At 41.2% G+C, this 18,843-nt stretch overlaps 1 protein-coding gene across 2 annotated transcripts in view; it reads right to left on the bottom strand.

The window, feature by feature from the left end:
- Positions 1–18,524, bottom strand: part of RNF182 (ring finger protein 182) — a 37,530-nt gene extending 19,006 nt beyond the window's left edge. For both annotated transcript variants that reach the window (XM_075416850.1, XM_075416849.1), the window contains exon 1: positions 18,356–18,524. The gene's annotated coding sequence lies outside the window, so the exon portion shown is untranslated. The remainder of the gene's footprint in view (positions 1–18,355) is intronic.
- Between the last annotated feature and the right edge of the window lie 319 nt (positions 18,525–18,843).

Here is an 18,843-nt window from a genome sequence, read left to right on the forward strand (position 1 = left end):
GCTTAATGCAAATTTATACTTATAAAGGACTTAAACTTCAGGGAGATTGATATGAATTGCTCTGCTTTTAACATGTTATTTAGCAGTGAAATGTGAGGGTTTTTTACCCATTGTGAACTGTCAGTGGAAGAGTTTTAGCACTACTGGACGGAGCACTTCAAGTGAAGGACAGAATCCTCATGAGCTGAGACTCTATATACAGCAATAATACAGAGACTACAATCTGTAAGGAACCAGTTTCGTACGATTGCTTTCCCAAGAGAAACCCTCTCCATTGGCAGTCGCAATGTCTCCTTGAGAGTTTGCTTTGAAGAGCTAGCCCTCACCAGACCTCAGATTTTGGGTCAAATTTTCCTCAGCGTTCAAAAGAAAAATTGTCTCTACTTACTATGCATATGTCATCCCATCCTACATCAGTCATAAAGTACACAGGAATCTTCTGAGGATTAGCTGAAATATGATATTCTCTGGGTATTTCTGAAGGTACCATGGTCACCAGGGGTTGCCCTGAGACTAGCGCTACTTCTGGGACACCCTTTGGACTGGATAAGAGGAACAGAAACAAGCAGGCAATTTATCCATAGCATGTATCAAAATCCAGTTAAGAATTCAGTGCATCTCCCTCACATGTGTTTCTTATAGAAATATACTGCCACAATGGCAGCTAATCCAATCAAGTTTAATCAACATGAATCTGCAAAGCAGTTGGAAAATGTGTTTCAGCAAGAGTTGCCTAATTCTATTTTGGGGCAAGGACAACCTGGACTTCCCAAATTTTCCATCATCCAAAAGAGCTATACTGGTCAAGTCTCACAAACTCAATGGACGGTATGAAATTGTCTTTGCTCTGAGCAGAGCTACAGCATTTTGATGTAATTTGTAACTACAACAGTTGAAGGGTGAAACTAAATCAAAGTTTTTGAAGTGTGCCAGTTGAGCATATTTAAGATACAAAATCCAGGAGTGGAAAGCATTGCTTTAGAAATTTTGGAAGTAATCAAGGCATATTCGGAAATACAGCTTGTATATTAAACTAATTAGAAAGAAAGGAAAAAAAAACCCACCACAAAAGAGACAGAATAACGTCAAATGGAATTATAAAGGTTTAAAAAGCAATACAGTCCACAGACAGTCATTACACTTGCCTCTTTACCTGGTTTATTGTAAATTAATACCTGAGACCAGGTATTGGTATTTTCTTAACTGGTAATACTGAATGGAGATTTTAGTTTAAGTGTTTTGCAACACACAGTACAAGGTAAGAAAAACTACAAAGTAGAACACTAACAAGTTCTGAATTTCACTTAATGTAATATAAATCCCAACATCAAAACAGCAGCTTTTCAGTGCGTATTCCCAAGGATATCAGGTTTTCTATACAGTATCACAAATGAGCAGCTTGGCTGAGGCTTATGGAGTAAAGAAGGAAATGAAAAACATTTCTTGCCTTCTACTAACTAAGAAAAGATTTTTTGATAGAACAGAAACACAACCAAGAACATCTTAAAATACCAGATGCTTTAAATGACAATTTTCTTTAAAATATTTAAATAAAGAATTTCCTCTGCTCTGCTTTTACTTAAGCAAGTGAACAGGAAGCTTCTGAATGCTGTATTATGTAAGTCTCTTTTCCAAAAAAGCATACTAGAAAGATGAGTTTGCAAATGACCTTATTTACTAAACATTAGAGGATAACACATATTTCACCATGTCTTCATTTCCAGTGTGCTGAATGCATACAATTTGCAAAGAACTGAAGATCTAGAAAAAAAAGACTATAGAAATATAGTATCTATTTTGAAGCTGAGAAGCTTTAGTTTTTATTTATGCTATTAGTTTTCCATGGAAAGTTCCATGTTTGAAGCACCAGTACAGTGTTAGTTCACAGTTTATGAAGTTAGAAGTATTGCACTAATAATCTGTGCAAAAGGCAGCATAGCATCCACTGTGAATCAATGACTTGTTTACATCTCTGCAAACACAGACCACATAATCTGTAGCAAGTTAAAATATACCTTTTTCCTTGGGCTTGGCTTCTTGACAGAAGGAGCTCTCTGTGAAATTGAATAAAATCCAGTACTAGTCTCTTCTCCAGAGTCAAATGATTACAGTATTCCTTGAGGACTACTCAGCTCATATTTGTCCTTCTCTGCTTCTGGATGGCTCTCTCAAAAAGTGCACCCTAAGAAGGTGCACCCTGAAGGGCATTTCCCATGAATTGTGGTGGACATATTTTGCAACAGTGAGTACATCTACACTTTAGACTGCTGTGCAGTGTTGACACAACTCAGATCCAGTACTGGAAGCAACATAGGTATAACAACATGTAGTCTAGATGAGCTAAGTTAATTTGGTTCGCAGGAGATTCAGCCAAACTTATGTACCCACTCCATCATCCTGTGCTAATACGCTGAGGTTTGTCTACAATCTGTGCAAATATCTTGCCTCTCTGTAACCAGTCACTGTATGGTGTTAAGTTACAGGAGACTGCATTTTGAAATGTGATAGGAGACATCCTAGAAGACAGTAAAAGTTTTACCTTTCATTCTCAGTTTCCAAACTTAGACATGTCTCAGTTTGAACTGGGCATCTTAGAGGATCAGTAACCACAGAAAGTGCAGACTTTCATCTCCACTTACTCAAAACTTCATGCAAATGTTGCTATTCACATCATGTCTGGCTGTGTTCCTCTACACAGATGCCTTCTAAAGTTTTGTCATGCCCATTGATGTCTTGCATGTTTGAAGCAAAAAGGCTTAGAGTAGAAGGTTTGAAAACATTTTAACTTCCATCATTTTTCCCGAGAGACTCCTGTTTCTGAAAGGCCTTCACAGAACACTGCTTATGGATGGATCATTAGACAAAGGTGGACTAAGAGAGAAGCAGCTGCTCGGATAGTGAATTTTATGCTAAGTGGGTTCACCAGACCAAATGACTGCTGCAAAAAGCCCATCACACAGCAACAACCACAGCTTTACATACCAGATCAAGTCAAATGACCAGTCATGGAATTCAAACAGAACTTTGTAGATCGCAGATTAGTTGGATATGCCAACACTTATGGCTTTAATCAAAAAATTCTACATATACATTGCTAAGATCGATTTCTAAGGACAAAGCTGCTTTCTTGCACCAAATCCAGTGCATGTATTCAGGTAAGTGAGAGCTATCTGTGTAGTCCTGCTGGATTGAACAAGAGTATCTGGGAAAGGACTGCCAGAACAACCCTTGGTGAAATTCTTCTGACTGACTGATTCAGACCGAAATTTCTGCCGGACTTCACCCAGTCCCAGTGGCAATTTTGTCTTATTAATGCAGCTTTCCTTTTCTACAGCAAAAGGTGATAGAATATCATACTGTCTATGCCCAAACTTCTAGCTTTCAATGATCCCACAGAACTGCATCAAATAAAAAGCTCTGTACAGCATTTTCAGTGATGCAATTTATAGCATAGTACAGCAGTAAAAGCATTCTTTACTTTTAGGCCAGAGTGGTTAAAAGCCTTTTGATTAGCAAAATGGCAATAGGGCATATTGATAATTCATTAGACAAAGATACTGTAAACTAGATCCTCTTGTGTAAATCAAGACTGGTTCAACCAAACGAGATGCAACGCTTGCAAATATAATGTGAACAAATCACAACAGCTTTTGTCTTAAAAAGCCCTTTGTTTGGGAAAAAAGTCTTCTTCCTGTTGTTTTCCTCATGGTAGCCTGTAGTTCTAAAGACGTGTGAAGAAACACTTAATGTGAGGGATTCATTCATCAAGTATTCTCACTGAGATTAGCTTGCAACATGACAGGAGAAATCAAATCTTGGATGCAAACATTTTCTTAGGACATACAGGCAGGCCTTTCTCAGGCAAAATTTCTATTTATTGGGGTAACCAGGAGAAAGCTGGTAGAATTAAGCACTAGAAGAATACTGAATGCTTTTCTTGGTTTACGTTTCATAAAATAAAATCCTTTCCGATGTTTCTAAACATTGTCACTGCCTCATTCCTAAATTCCTAAATCTGTAATCCCTGCTAAGGCAAAAGTCAGACTGAATTGACTAGGAGAGTGACACAAAAAAACATTAATTTCTCCTTGTCTCTGTTATTAAAAAAAAAAATATTTCTTATAATTGTCACATTATTAAATCTTGGAAAGTACTGTGCTTCATAATAATAACTCCAACCAGGGAACATCATCAGTAAAGAACTATGATGGCATCTAGTAATTCATAAAAACTGCAAGATACTGTTCCACACCCAAAAAGATAAACTTCTTTTCATATACTGGGTTGTGCAGAAAGGAGCAGACAAGATCTCAAGGACAGTATTTATGAATACACACATTGTGGCAGCCCCACTGGCAGGATATCAAGTGTGAAGCACTCAGTGATCGAACATTCTGTGAATGAAGTATTTGATACGCTCACACAGACTTGGTATCATGTCCAAATGAGACATTAACAGCCTCAGATGTGTCTCACTGTGAACATACCAGGTGGAACCACTGGCTTATTACACCAGTGGTGCTGAAAGAATTTTAGATCCCACTCACCATCAATAGCAACCCCTAACCATTTCACGTGGTAAGATTTTAACTTACCTACTCAGAAAAGGAAACTAAGCACTTTGCATTATAATTGTCTTTAAATACTATGATATCTTGCAGTGACACCATAATAACATCACCATTAAGCACTACAACTAAAACAGAACAAAAAAGGACCTTCAAAGTAAATGCCCACTATCTTTTCTAAGCACTCTACAGTAAACCTTACTCTTGCTTATGCCTTTTCAAAGCCACTGAGCTCAATTCCATTGAGTTACGGATATTGCATGAGTGTAACAGAGCACAGAATACAATTTACAAGATTGCTGTCTCAGATGCTTGGGACCCTTACAGAAGCGAGTTTTGAATCAGGGAAAAGAGAGGGCGGTGGTACAGTGAGTCCGAAAGAGTTTTATGTATAGAGTGGACAGAGGGAGGTAAGTGCAAGTGAAGAAAATTTAGGAAAAACGGCTTCTAAATTGACATGCTAAGGAACACAGCAGAAAGCACACATAGGAGGACAGGGTTTGAATTCTCTAAACTGTAGTTTGAGTTGATACAAAAGGTGAATTTCTAGGGAATTTCAAAGACACAGAATTACACGGTTTAGGAAGATGGCCAAAAAAAGACACAAGGGCTTAGATAAAGGGAGGGGAAGCAATCAAGTCAACTAAGAAAGAGTAGGTTATGGGTTATATGTTACAAGTTACAGGAAACAAAGTAAGTAAATATTAAGGCATAGGCAGAGGTGGAAAGTGAGGAAAAATTTGTGTATTATACAAGAACAGACGATAGGAAAATTTGGTACTAATCTGAATATGAAAAGAAACGGAGAAATGAGATATGGCTTCTGTTGCCCACCATGCTGGTAAGAATTAATGTGATAAACAGTAACAGAAAGATCAAGCAGCAGATGATGTAGGAACAAAACGTGGAATTTATTTTGATAGTGGAAATACCAGTAAAACAACTACAGTGAAATGTTAGGGAACCAGCCAAAGCAAAATTCAGGAAAACTGTTTTATTTTGTTGTACAACCACATTCTTTCACTATCAAGAGCAATCACAAGTGCTAGCAGCTATTTAGAAAAACAACCCCAAACCAAAAAAACCCACCCCAAAACCAACACAACAGGAGAGACTGGGGAGGGAGGAAAGCAATGCAGGGAAGAGATGTATTCACAACATTTACTCCCTGAGTTGTCAGACCACCAACATGACAAATGGCTTGATTCTTTTAACAGGAAATTCTATTCAGGGTAAAGGCTGGACAAGGAGCAGATGACAGGGTTCACAGCAGATCCTTTAATGTTCTTAAAGAAACTGTATTTTCTCAGACACAATCAAACCAACAAGCACAACTCCTGGTCTGCGGTAGAGCTGACAGACATGCATGATTTTGAGTAACATGCCTTCATTGTATATGCAAAGCAACATTACAGTAGAGATGAATGAGAGAGATTATTTGTGGCTCCAGCCTCGTATAGTCAGCTCAGCACCGTGAAGAACGTGATAAGATGAAGTCTGCAAATTGGGGAGTACAGTCTGGGCACTGTATTTTTTGTTTTAAGTGGATACGTAATCCTTATTGTTCGTGACTGATCCTGTCTCAGTCAACAACTGAGATGACATTTCAATCCCAGCTCCCTGAAGTTCAGAGGTTTACAGCCTTCTGATCAAGCAGATCCACTCAATGGATCTTTTTCAAGTGCAAGATTATTTAACAGATGGTCAAAATAACCCCTCTTGGAAAGACGAAACTAACTTTTATGCTCTGAAAATACTTCAGGTTTTTTTGTTTTCCTTCTACCTGGGTGACTCAAATTGGTTTTTGCAAAAGAAAACAAAAAACTTTACCTGTGAGGACATGGGTAGTTGGAACAAATGATGACAAAAATGTAAGATTTAAGAAAGGACCATAAAACTATACTAATCTTGCATCCTGTGTAGTAGAGACCACGCAAAATACTCCACTAGTTCCTGCATTCAAGTGACAGAATTTAGACTGGAAGGAACCTTTGAAGGTCATCCAGTCCAAACCTCACTTCATGAGAAGTCTAGAAAACAATATTGCAACACTGTGTACCAATGTGAGATCTTACAGCATGGTAGGGTGCTGATCCGACTCCAACTCATGTACTCACAAGCACCAAGGCGTATGTAACCAAAATGTCTGTCCAGCATTCATAGTGGAGACACATTCCTTGCAATGACATGGTGGACAAGGGATGCCAGCTATCCAGTCCTCATCGCAACTCCTGGTTTCTTTCTAGGTTGGCAACCATGCGCTGCTGCTGAACGTATCTTTCTCTTGTCTTTAGCCACCAACAGCAAACAGTCTCTTCATCCTGTCCCACCTCTGTGAGTCATCAGCATTTACTCACTGACCTGTCTCCTTAAGCGGGTGTCCTGAGAAGCTGCATGTAGATGTGTGCTGTTATACTGACAACCTCCTAATCTGGATAGCATCAACAGCCATTCTTGTAGTCCTTCCCCCATTACTACTTTGGTGCTTCCACACCCATACAATCCCATTCACATCAATCAGGGTTCCCACTGAAATTCTCAACGGAAGTAGACACAGGTCTAAAGTTATATTCACTTAGGGCCTTGTCCATTTTAGTTATGAATGTGTCCAGTGATAACGGAGGGCCCACAACCCCTCTGGGAACCGGTTTCAAAGCCTGACGCACACTGAAGAATTTGCTCACACCCTCCTTGGCTCTTTCACCAATTTAGGGGGCAGATCCAAGGCAACTTCTCATACCATGCACACTGCTACCCCACACACAAAGCAAACACAATGTGATGGGGAAGGACTTCACAGCCACACAAGAGACAGTAAGTTGAGTAGAGTATACGAGAGGTTTAACAAGCATTGACATCTGCCTCCTGCGGTCAGTACAGATCACAGTGCTGCTCTGGTGAAACAATGCTAGCTTAACACCCCCTCAGCTTCCATAATCTCTAACTAAGAGTATACCTGCTTCGAAATGTTGGCTACTGCTGTAAGATTTGTTAAATTGTCCCTGAGTCTGTTTGGCAGATGACATTTTATCCCTTACCTATATGGAACTGCCAGCTGGGTCATAGCTTAAGGTCTACTCATTCCTGAAGGTGCAATCTCCTCTCTGCCTCTAACATGGCTGGCCATTAAGGGAGTGTCCTCAGTTTTAGCAAAGGCACTTAACGCAATGTTCGTATGCCTGTCCTCACATGTGAGCTTCTATTCATTACACATTCACAGCACTCTGAGCAAACATTAAAAGAAACATACACACTAGACTGACTGTTGATTACTTTTATTTGAATCATGCATGAACTGCACTGAAATAAATATAAATTTTATATGTATATATTTTTACTTGAACGGCCACATTTTCAGATTATTTTCTTTGTAATATATTACTTTTTTGACTACTCTGATTTTCAAAAGCAGGTCTAATATACAGTGCATTTTCCAGAAGGGGTTTGAGTGATTGTGTTGCCTCACACACTGTGCTTTTATGCTTCTAAATACATTCATTAATATATATTGGTGGAAATACAGAGATGTGATACTTCATGATAAAAGCTGAACTTGCAATTTTCACACTGAAAATTAGCACTACTACTACCACCTCATAAAAAAAACCCACATCAGGTGGAATACTGTTGCTAGTGACTGTTCAACTGGAATAGAACACTACATTTCTGAAAATGCAGAAGTAGCTCAATATACTTCTTTGAATATTAGATTGATAAATTAATGTTTTCATCTACAAGTAGCATATGTGTACAATAATATTTAGCTAGTGAATTTTATCTGATATTTCAAGAAAAATATTCAGTCATAGCTGAAAGACTATCACACACATACAAACATAGACATCCCCCCCGCCTCTAAACCCACTTCAGCTAGAGGACACAAGATGTCTCTAAATGCTGATTCAAGACTGTAGAAAAGAAAGATTTAACAGAATTAGCAGGGAGTTAAACAAAAGAGAAGCTCAGTTTAAACAATTTAAAGCTGGGACACAATCCCATTATCACAATGCCTTGTATTAATTATTATGTTTGCTCTTTCCGGTCTGTCACAATGATGGACAATAATGATTGCACAATGTGAGATATTCACCATTTAGCTAATTCACTCAGTCTAGGCAGGGGATCAAAGATGTCTCTATACTCTTCTAGTCCTTAATAACGGCCCCTTTTTGTTCCAAATGTAATGAAGAAAAACTCCAAAACTGGTGTGACCTGTGCATATCTGCCTGTCGCATCCCAGAGCCTAAAAACCAGCTGCGGGGACACAATGGTCCCAAGCCTTAACCTCAGCCTTTCCAGGACAACTGGCACTGCGGAGAGGCAGGGCAGTGCTGTACCACTTCAGTTCCCCTCCTCTCAGACCTCCAGCAGACCAAGAACCATCTTTGGTGTGGCAGTAGCAGCACCATTCTTTGCTTACGTGAAAGAAAAATATTGGGATAAAAAAGTTGCATGGACATCTGGAGCTGTACTTGTGAAGGGAGTTTCATCAGCATCCTCACTGGAAGCAGCAGGTTTCACGGCACAGCCCTCCAGTCTTTGCCCATTTCCTATCAACACAGCTCCCTGTGGTTTCCCCATTATAACTTTGCTCATCGCTGAACGTACGATGCTCGCCGTTTGCTGCCTGGCACGCTGCATTTCTTTTTGCAGATGGGTGAATAACCATTCATATCTCTGACTAGAGTCTTTCTTTCGCTAGAGATACGCAACTGGATTTGTGTGGGACAGCTGCTCAGTATTTATGTGCCAGTCTGAGTGGCCTAGTACGTCATGGTGGACAAATGATGTAATTTCTGGAGCAGGCTTCTGCCACTGCTTAGTGCTATGAATGCTGATGAAATTGCTTTCCCAAGATTTGTTTCTTCTCTCAGAACAACATGATCTTGCAAATACGGATTCAGTTTGAATCTTTTTTCCTACAAGTCTTTCAGACTTTGCCTATTGTCTGAGCGCTCCACACTCTTCATTGTATTCTCTAGAAAATTTGATGTAAAGATTGCAGCGCGTACTGCCAGTGTAGTTAAGTATTTTAACAGGCATACCGCCAGGATTGAAATTCATTCACATCCACATGCCAGTCCAGAAATCCCACTCCCAATTCATATTTTTTCCCCAAAGACCCACATCTTCCATCTTACCTACTGCAAAAAAAAAACCCCAAACCAAACAAAAACACCCACAAAACCCAGCAAACCATTCCAATCAATCTGAACTGAAAAGCAATGCCAAATAATATTAATCTCCTTCTCTGGAATTTTCTGACATACCCTGCCTGCTGCACTTCTGCCTGTTTAGACCCTAAATTCTGCACAGCAAAGGCTGCACTGCGTCTTGACCATCAAAAATATTGCTAACATTTTAATAACAAATAGTGAATCTAATTCATCAGCTATGTGCATTTCTAATCCATCAGTTGTGTGAATTACTATAAAGCACACACACTTGAATTTTAATTTTATGCATATACAAACATCAAAGCAAATGCTGATTGAAGCCGCCCCCCCCGCCAATTCTTCAAATGTCCCAAGACAGATGCAACTCTTCAGACATGATGAAAAGAGCCCTGGGCCAGAAGTAATGGGATGATGTTGACCTTACTTTTCAATACAGATGATCATGCACTGATCACTGTATATATATACTTTTTTGTTTGTTTCCTAGGAGTTATTATTTGTCATAGCATTATTGTGTGCTTCTTTTTGCTCTTTATCAATGCTTTGGTTAACATCGATAGTGTGTGAGCAGCAAAATTAAACACCTAAGATAATTCTTTGAAACACCTCTTAAAAAAATATGTGTTCCAATGAGGTTGGCTTTTCTGTGCTTACACTGACAAGATCATAAATGCAAAAAGGATATGACAAAACTAAGTATAAAGACACCACACTGCTACCAAAAGAGGTGCAGAGTGAAGCAGTAAAAAGGAAGAGGCATCAAATATGCAGCAAGATTGTTTGTTACAAGTCACTATTTCACAGTTAGTGGATAGATACTTCTTTTTTGGACACCTGCATAGAATTATGTCCACAGCTGCTCTTTACTGATCATACTGTGTGAAATTGTATCTCTTCCTTGAGCAACAGGCAAATAAGAGGTGACAGGGATGAATTTGTTCGTACAGTAATTTGCAGCACTATACATAGGCAATTTCCACACACGTATCTGTGATGTCAAGTTACACCCCTGGTCTATCTGGCAAATACATATTTGCATAATTTAAATAAGTGTCTATATTTGCAAAATTTAAAATATTACAGCTTTCTTGAGAGGGTAGCATATTTAAATGTGTGTGCGCACACGTGTGTGTGTGTGGACTAGAACTACAGAAAAGCTATTATGCTTTCAAGAGACCTACAGAATTTCAAATACACACATAATATATGAGCTATCTATACACATGACAAACAGTGAGTCAAGCATCGTATTAAAACTGAAAACAAATTTCACAACTGGCACTACTGACATTTCTTTTTATGAATAATTTTACTGAAACAGAAAAACAGGCACATTACTTAATTTTTAACAGGGAACAAACTTCAGAAAGCTGTTCAACTTATTCACAGCCATATCTGAATAATAAAACTACATTAAAAAGAAGAACCCCAGAGAGTTTATTTCTACATGCTATTGTGACATGCCTCCCTCCTCCCTGTCCCAAAGTCGGTGAGAATTCGTATTTTAATAAGACTATGCCAACGTATGTTACTGAAGCCTTAAATTTACACTGATGAACACACTGAAAATTATCCTCAGTCCCTAAAAACCACACTTCAGCAAGAAGCAAATGTTTTTGCCATATTCAGTAAATTCATAAAAAGAACCTTTATAACTCAAATGTTGCCAGATCCATCATAAGCACAGCACACTACTGTGGGACAAGCTATCTTGGGAGATATACCAGGGGAAGGTAGGGAGGCGACATTGTACTCAATGTTTCTCCATTCCAAGGTTATAAAATGCTTTAACTTGTCTGTTAGATGGCATAGATGGGCAAAGAAGTCATGTAAGAGAATTTCATTTATTCTTAAGAAACAGATAACCTAAGATTTACTGGAAACTTACTTCATTTGGGATTTTTGTGGGATCCATCGATACACAGTACTATTACTTCATTTTTACATCCCCTGTACATCATTAATTTTCAGGTCTGCCTTGCTCTTTCTAAATCTTTTAAGAGCTGTTTCTCTATTTTCCCATCCAAGAGAGCATCCTTCTTCTGATGCCTACCTGAGCACATGTTCAAGTATGTACATAGAATCATTAAGGCTGGAAAAGACCTGAAAGTAGATGTATGCTTAAGTGTGATCCTATCGTCTTTAGAAGATACCTTATATTCTAGGATATGATTTGGCAGAATAAAACATGTGATGCTCGAGAAAACATTTTGGTGAGCTTCCAGGGACCTACCTGCCAGCTGCCAAGCTGGCTCACAGCTCTGGGCTCAATCTATTCATTCATCCATCACCAAAGTGTCTGAATGACTGATAACAAAAACAGATGATTCATCAATTGGTATGTTCTCTATTCTCTCTTTGTCCTGTGGGAGACATGATATTTTACGATAAAGGTGTTAATATTTCAGGCTAAGAGAAACTTACTGTACAAAGAGGGCAGTTTTTATTTTACTGGATAGATACTTGTTCCTAATTTTTAAAAGACAGAGAGGGCCAGAAATTAAAATTTTCATTGTTAGCTGATCTTTAAACAAGCAGGTACCCATGCCTGTCTTCTCAACGTAAAATACCACTCAATGGCCAGTGAAGAATACCATAAGCTATACAGTCAGAGAGCGCCCTCCCTTTCAGTCTTTTTAGATAGATCTGACTAGTAAGATCATATTTAATTTCCATTTACTTAACAAGTGTTCTACAATGTGTTGACCTTGAACTTAATAGCACAAACATCAAGGACTTCTCCCAGAGACCTACAGGGAGAGACAACTTCAGGTCTGCCACAGAGGGAACAGAAAGGAGAAACACATTAGAATATTGAAAAATCCAGAGAGTGCTTCCACCTAACAACTTTGCTCAAGTGATACAAAATGAGGAATTAACAAAAGAACACAGCATTTCTCTTTGACATAACAGTACTTTCTAGATGCATTGTTATTGTATCAGATCCCTATAGAGAAAGGCATGACTGTTCACATAAGCTGGATACTTAAGTCACACTGTGAATAAGGCATGTAGACTAAAAATTCACAGACATTTTTCCACTAATGTCTGCCAGAAGGGATCATCAAATAGGCATATTTTAAAATAGGGGCTGAAGACTAGGCTAATAAGTGTTTTCACCAGCGGACTTGCAGGAAATACAACATAACTTCTGATAAATCGTATGGATTCCACAAACATTTGGCAGAACAGTAAATAATTAAGAGGACAGGATTATTTGGCAAACCAGGCCCATTCAAACAAAATGCACCTGAATACAACCAGATACAGAGTTTGGAATTATCAAACCAGTCCTTGAGAATGGTGAACTATCTAATGGAAAACAAATAATCTGAAAGAATGCAGAAGTCACAGAGGGGACATCACTCAGTTGTGAGATCTTAGCAACATGGATTTAGTAACATGGGATGGGTGAGGAGGGAAACACAGCTGGTTTTTACCTCTAAATACCATTACCACTTATGCTTTGTTGAGAGTCACACTAAGATATTTTGCACGGTTCTGACGTTCACATTCTATAAAGGATATTGAATCATTGGACAGTTTCTCATAGAAACAGTGAGATCAGTCACAAAAAAAATTATTCAGGAGCTGAATAAAACTCCTTCCAGTTGAAGGCTTTAAAGAGCTCAATCTGTTTAGCTTATTGGACAATGACAGGCAACTTGATTACTGGAATAAAGCATTAGGTACAAAAGCGCTCTTTGATTTAGTGGACACAGTAAAATGCCTGTAATACACTGAAAGCAAAGCCAAGTACTAGAGTGCTACAAAACATCAGACTTCTATTGAATATATGTATTACAATACAGTTTTACTCATACAATCACACATCATTTTCTTCCACAGGAAGCTTCATTGAGCGTGTGGAATAGCTGGTGGTTATTTAGTGAATGCTTTGTTTTATCCTCACTGTTTAATTTGTGGCCCCACAACTCACTCATTGTACATCATTTAAACCTAGCACCAAACACAGCACTGTTTCTTCGTCGACTTTCATTTGGCTGTCACTTTAACAGCATATGAGTGTAATTCAGTGAACCGAAAAGGACATAGGAAGATAAAAGCCCTCATTACACGTGCAAATTACACAACGCTCCACCTGGACAACTACCCAAAATTTCTGCTTAAGCTGTTTATAAAATTCTAGTTAAATAAGCTAAATATTTTCAATAACGGTAGAAGTACTGACAAGCCTTCTCAAGCTTTTTTGAGAGTTACTTGCAGGAATTGTTTGAAGAGTGAAAGTCCACTATCACCTTGAGGTTCAAGTAGGTTTGTCTTCACCACAAAATACTACTGTGGGGATACTCCAGGACCCCCATCATGTATTAGCAGGCAAATGACTTCTGCAGGTTCTTGGTAAACACCTGCAGAGTAGCTCCTCAGGGGTCAAGCCATACTTTCACATCAAGCTATTCCACAGTACAAGCTTCAAGGTCAGATGCCTTTTCAAGTAGACTCCGATCAGGTCACTGCTTGTGAGTCACTAAGGGGGGAATGTTTCCTTTCTGTTCACAGAAGCGTATCTCCTGCCTGAGATTTACAGACTGGCTATCCATCTATTACCTGAAAAGGGAGTTTTCTTTCTTTGCCATGAACCATCTGCCAAGATGAGTTCCCCTGCCTGGAACACCACCTGCCCTGAAACTATTATGGAAAGGTTTGGGTTTCCTAACCAACACCTTTTGCCACAGATATTGCTGATGAAGCCCTGAAGTCTTATACAAGGATGCCTAAAAGAAGCCTTCAGCCCCTAACTGGGCCATCTACTGGGAAGAACTGAAGCATACAGTCTCATACCTACAGATTTTCCTGGACAGGTCTCCACCAGACTGTCCTAGCCCCAGTCCCACCTCATGCTGACCCCTCATACCAGTTCCAGGTAACTCTGTCCCACTGTGCCCTTCGACTCCAGGGCTACGTCTGCATCACGGGCTGCACATCAAACCCCACCTTGTTCCTCACTGCAGTCCCATACACCTTTAGGGTTTTTTTCAGGTTTCCCTACAGCTATTCTCAAGTCCCACTTGTCGCACCTCTTTCTTTCTACCAGGTTGACATTTCTCCTAATAACTTGGGCAATTCCCAACTGAGGCAGGAAAGCCGAGAGATAAGACAGTCCATCCCCATCCCTCCTCCAATTTCTGAACATTGCAGCACCAGTGGTAGTAATCTTTATAGATGCTACTTTCAAAATGCAATACAAATCTACAAAACACTTGCAAACCTGAGTCTTTCAGAGAACCACAACTTTGATACACTTCAGCTAAATTTCCTGGAAATGGCAAGAGACATCAGGCAAACCCTTAATGAATTTCAACTCTCTGCTCAACACTTTGGAGATGCTGGAGCATCTCTGTTTTTCACATGACCTGGACTAAACTTAAATTGCTGCTGTGTAATTTAAACTGAGTATTTGTGTAGATCTTGTCTGGAGAGTTAATAAAGACTTCTGTCTACTGAGTTAATAAAGACTTCTATCCATTTGGAAATTTACCAAAGTTAAGCCCTCACATGAACATCCACTCATTTCACAATAACTTAGCTGTAAGTCACCTTCAGATCTGAAAAATTGGATTCATCTGTCTATAGTGAAAAAGATAAAATGGGAAAAGGAAAGGTATGCTTAATTATGGCATTTATTGTGCCAGAACTGCTGTGCTGCATCATCTCAGCAGGAAAGCCAAGCTGAATGAAACCACAGAGGACTGAGGTTTAAAAAAACTGTAGAGCTGTAGTAGGTTAAAAGCTGCACATCTTGTACTTCTTTATGCGTCTTTGCAAATTAATTTGAAATCTAAGTATGTTTTCAGGAGGCCTGAGCTCTTTGCAGCTTACTACCCCACTCTCACACTATCAAATGTTTTCTTTATACTAGAAAATCATAATTATCATGTTACACTGCTCTAAGGTATGCATCTGCCCATTACAGTCCTGCCAGAACAGTAGTTTATATTGGATAGAAAGTGCTTCAGCACACAATGCGTGCAAAGGTCACAGGAGAATTTCCCGAGCTTTGCTCTCTGAGGATCCCTACTACTCCTTAGCAACCTTGCTGGAAGGACTGAAATCACAACCTCCAGACAGCAGGTGTTAAGTGTCCCTGTATACCTGAAATAGCTGCTGGCTACAGCAAGCACACTTACGTCTCCGGAAAAACATTTAACAGCGAGTCATCAAACCTAGGATGTAGACAAACATGTTAAAGTCAGACTGATTAAAGCAAGAGGAATACTGGCGAGCAGACTCCTGCAGTGGCCTTATATCACTGTACAGAGTGCACAGCTTTAAAGGATGCTCTCATGACAACTTGAGAATAGGTTTCCCATAAACGTAGTCTGGACTGAGGAGCATCAACAAGGTGTGAAAGGACAGTCTGAGAGACTGAGATCCAAGTGCTACAAATGTTTAGACCATTATACATGTCTGGCTATATTATGGGACATACTATCTGTAGCGAGCCATCGCGTTCTTTCCTGGTACTGCCTCAACTACTACATTGTTTTTTCCTCTGATAAATTTCATCAAGTGGAGTTTGCAATTGTTCCACATGGAACAATTTCAGGACTGAAATGTCACATGGCAGCGTAACCATAAATATTTTGCCTATTCCTTTAGCTTTTAGGGCAAGCTCCTATTGAGATCTGATGTTTCTCATTCCCTACCATGCAGCTAAGGGAACAGAAGTCCTCAGGCCCTTATTATACACAGCTGACCTTTTATTTCCTGCTAGGTGCATTCAATTTCAGATGGCCCAGAGTATAGTCTTGAAATGCTATTTTCCATCATGCTAAACTAATCTGAGGTCTCCATTTTTACACATTTAATAAACTCAAGAGTTTGATTTTCAATGTTGTGTGAAAAACAGAGGTCATTCAGAAGGTTACAACTTTTTCAACAAAACAACTGTTGTGACACTTCTGAAAGAAGTGAAGGACAAACACTCATAAACACTGGGCAAAACACTGCAATCAACACAAGTAAGAAATTCCACTTGTAGTCTTTTTTTGTTGTTGTTTTTAACAAACTAGATCTAAATCCCACTGTATCTATTGCTATTTCTCATTTCAATTTTATATTGAAAAATGTTTCACCTTGATTAACCCTCATTTAAAACTTCATTTCAGTTATACATCTCTTGCAAGAGAAGCCTGTCTCCATTTTATATGCTACCTGTATTCACAATTGCTGAAGAGAGTTGTATCTTCTCTTCCCAACCTATATTTTCACATCGTTTACTTAAATGGTATTGGTAGCTTCATTTTTCATTTAACAGTCACTATTTTTACATACCTCTCAAACTTCTTCCAGTCAATACTTAACCTTTGGGTTCTGAGACCCTGATATTACCTTACGTATAGTGTTTTAAATCTCAAATAATCTGATATTTAGATTACATATTGCTTAGAATTTCAGTTCTTGTCCACCCGCTCAGTAACTACAATAGCCACATTCTCCTCATCTCACACACTATTTCCCCTTTTTTTCTTGTTCACATCCAAGAAGATTCCCATCCAGAGCATCCTGCTGGCTGCGTACATGTCACAGTACAATTTTGCCTTGGCCCATCAACTAGTTTATTTCCTAAATCACTCAGCAATGAACCGTAACAGCTGCTCCTCAGGACCTCATCACGCAAGGTCGGCCCTTCTGTTATTGCTGGGAAGTTGCTCTGAATTTTAAACTTCTGCTGAAACGCGTGGTTATTCATACAGCCGCCACGACTCAGATGTTATTCCCACGGCCCCTGCAAACACTGCTCCGGCAGCAGCCGTCCTGCTATCGACCTTCCCATCGACCCTCTGACATCAGTGTCTCAAGAGATAAGGGTGGCTCATTCTTGACTCACCTTGCGTGCCCGAGAGAAGCAGACCTGTTATGTTTCATCATCTTTACCATCTTACCTCAGCTCCGTCTTCTAACCAGCTAGGCTGACTCCGAAAGCTACCGGCTCATTTCACGCTAAACCTTTCAGTACGCTCACTCCAAAAAACAAGCAGTGTGATTACTCTTCAATACCAATCCTTCAGAATTTTTTTTTTAACTAAGGAGCACATTTCATCCCATTCAACACTACTTTATAAAGCTGAACACATTAAACTTTGTAACCCCCAAATTTCCAGGGGGCCAAAGCATATTTTTACAACAATAACAGCAGTAAGATTACGATTACCGAGGGCAATCCTGAGGCGGGGAAGCCAGGCGCACGGCTCGCAGCTCCGGGGCGCGGAGCCCGCCCTCCCCGCTCCCCTCACGCCGCCGCCCGCAGGGTGAGGGCGAGCGGACCCGCCGGGCCCACCCCGGCGACCGGCGCTCACCGGGCAGCCGAGCCGCCCCGCCGCCCCCGGCCCTGCCGAGGCGAGGTCGGGAAGGGGCGGCCGGGGTCGCACCCGCGGCACCCTTCCCCGCCGTCCGTCAGTCGCCACAGACGCGGGCGGAGGGACGGACGCGTCTCCCTCGCTCCCCCCCTCAGCCGCCCGCCGCCCCGCCGCCGCGCCTCAGGCAACGCCCGCCGCGGGGGAGCCTCTCCCGCAGTCGCCGCCCGGCGGCAGGTCCCCGAGCCCCGCCGCCCGGCTGGGGGCCGCCGGGGAGCCCCTCGCTCCGTACCTGTCCGGGGCGAGGTGCCTGCGGGAGGGGGAGCCCCGTCCCCCTCAGCCCCTGGCGCGGCAGCGGGCAGCCGGCTTTGTTACTACTCGGAAGAGCCGCGGATCAGCGCCGTCGCTATAGAAACTGGCTGCGCCTCGCAGCGGCACCGGCGAGTGGCTGGAGGGAGGCGGGCGGGCGCCGGGCGGAGGTGTGGGGTGAGGAGGCAGCCGTTCATTCAGGAGTACCCCGGCCTCTCCCTCCTCCTCCGCCCGCCGCTGGCCCCCGGCACCGCCCCGCCCGGCCCGAGGGGTGGGATGGCGGCTCGCCGCCCTCTCCTCAGCCGGCTTCCCCGGGCCAGGGTGGGGATCGTCCGCTCAGGGCACCCCCAGCCCCGCCGCTGTCTCCTCAGGGAGACTTCCCCCCAAAAAAACCCACACACACGGGCATACACGCACGCTCGCCGCCCCGCTCGCCCACTCCGAGAGCGGACCCCAGGGCAGCAGGGGCCC

This window comes from Opisthocomus hoazin, chromosome 3 (genome assembly GCF_030867145.1).
Source record: "Opisthocomus hoazin isolate bOpiHoa1 chromosome 3, bOpiHoa1.hap1, whole genome shotgun sequence".
NCBI lineage: Eukaryota > Metazoa > Chordata > Aves > Opisthocomiformes > Opisthocomidae > Opisthocomus > Opisthocomus hoazin.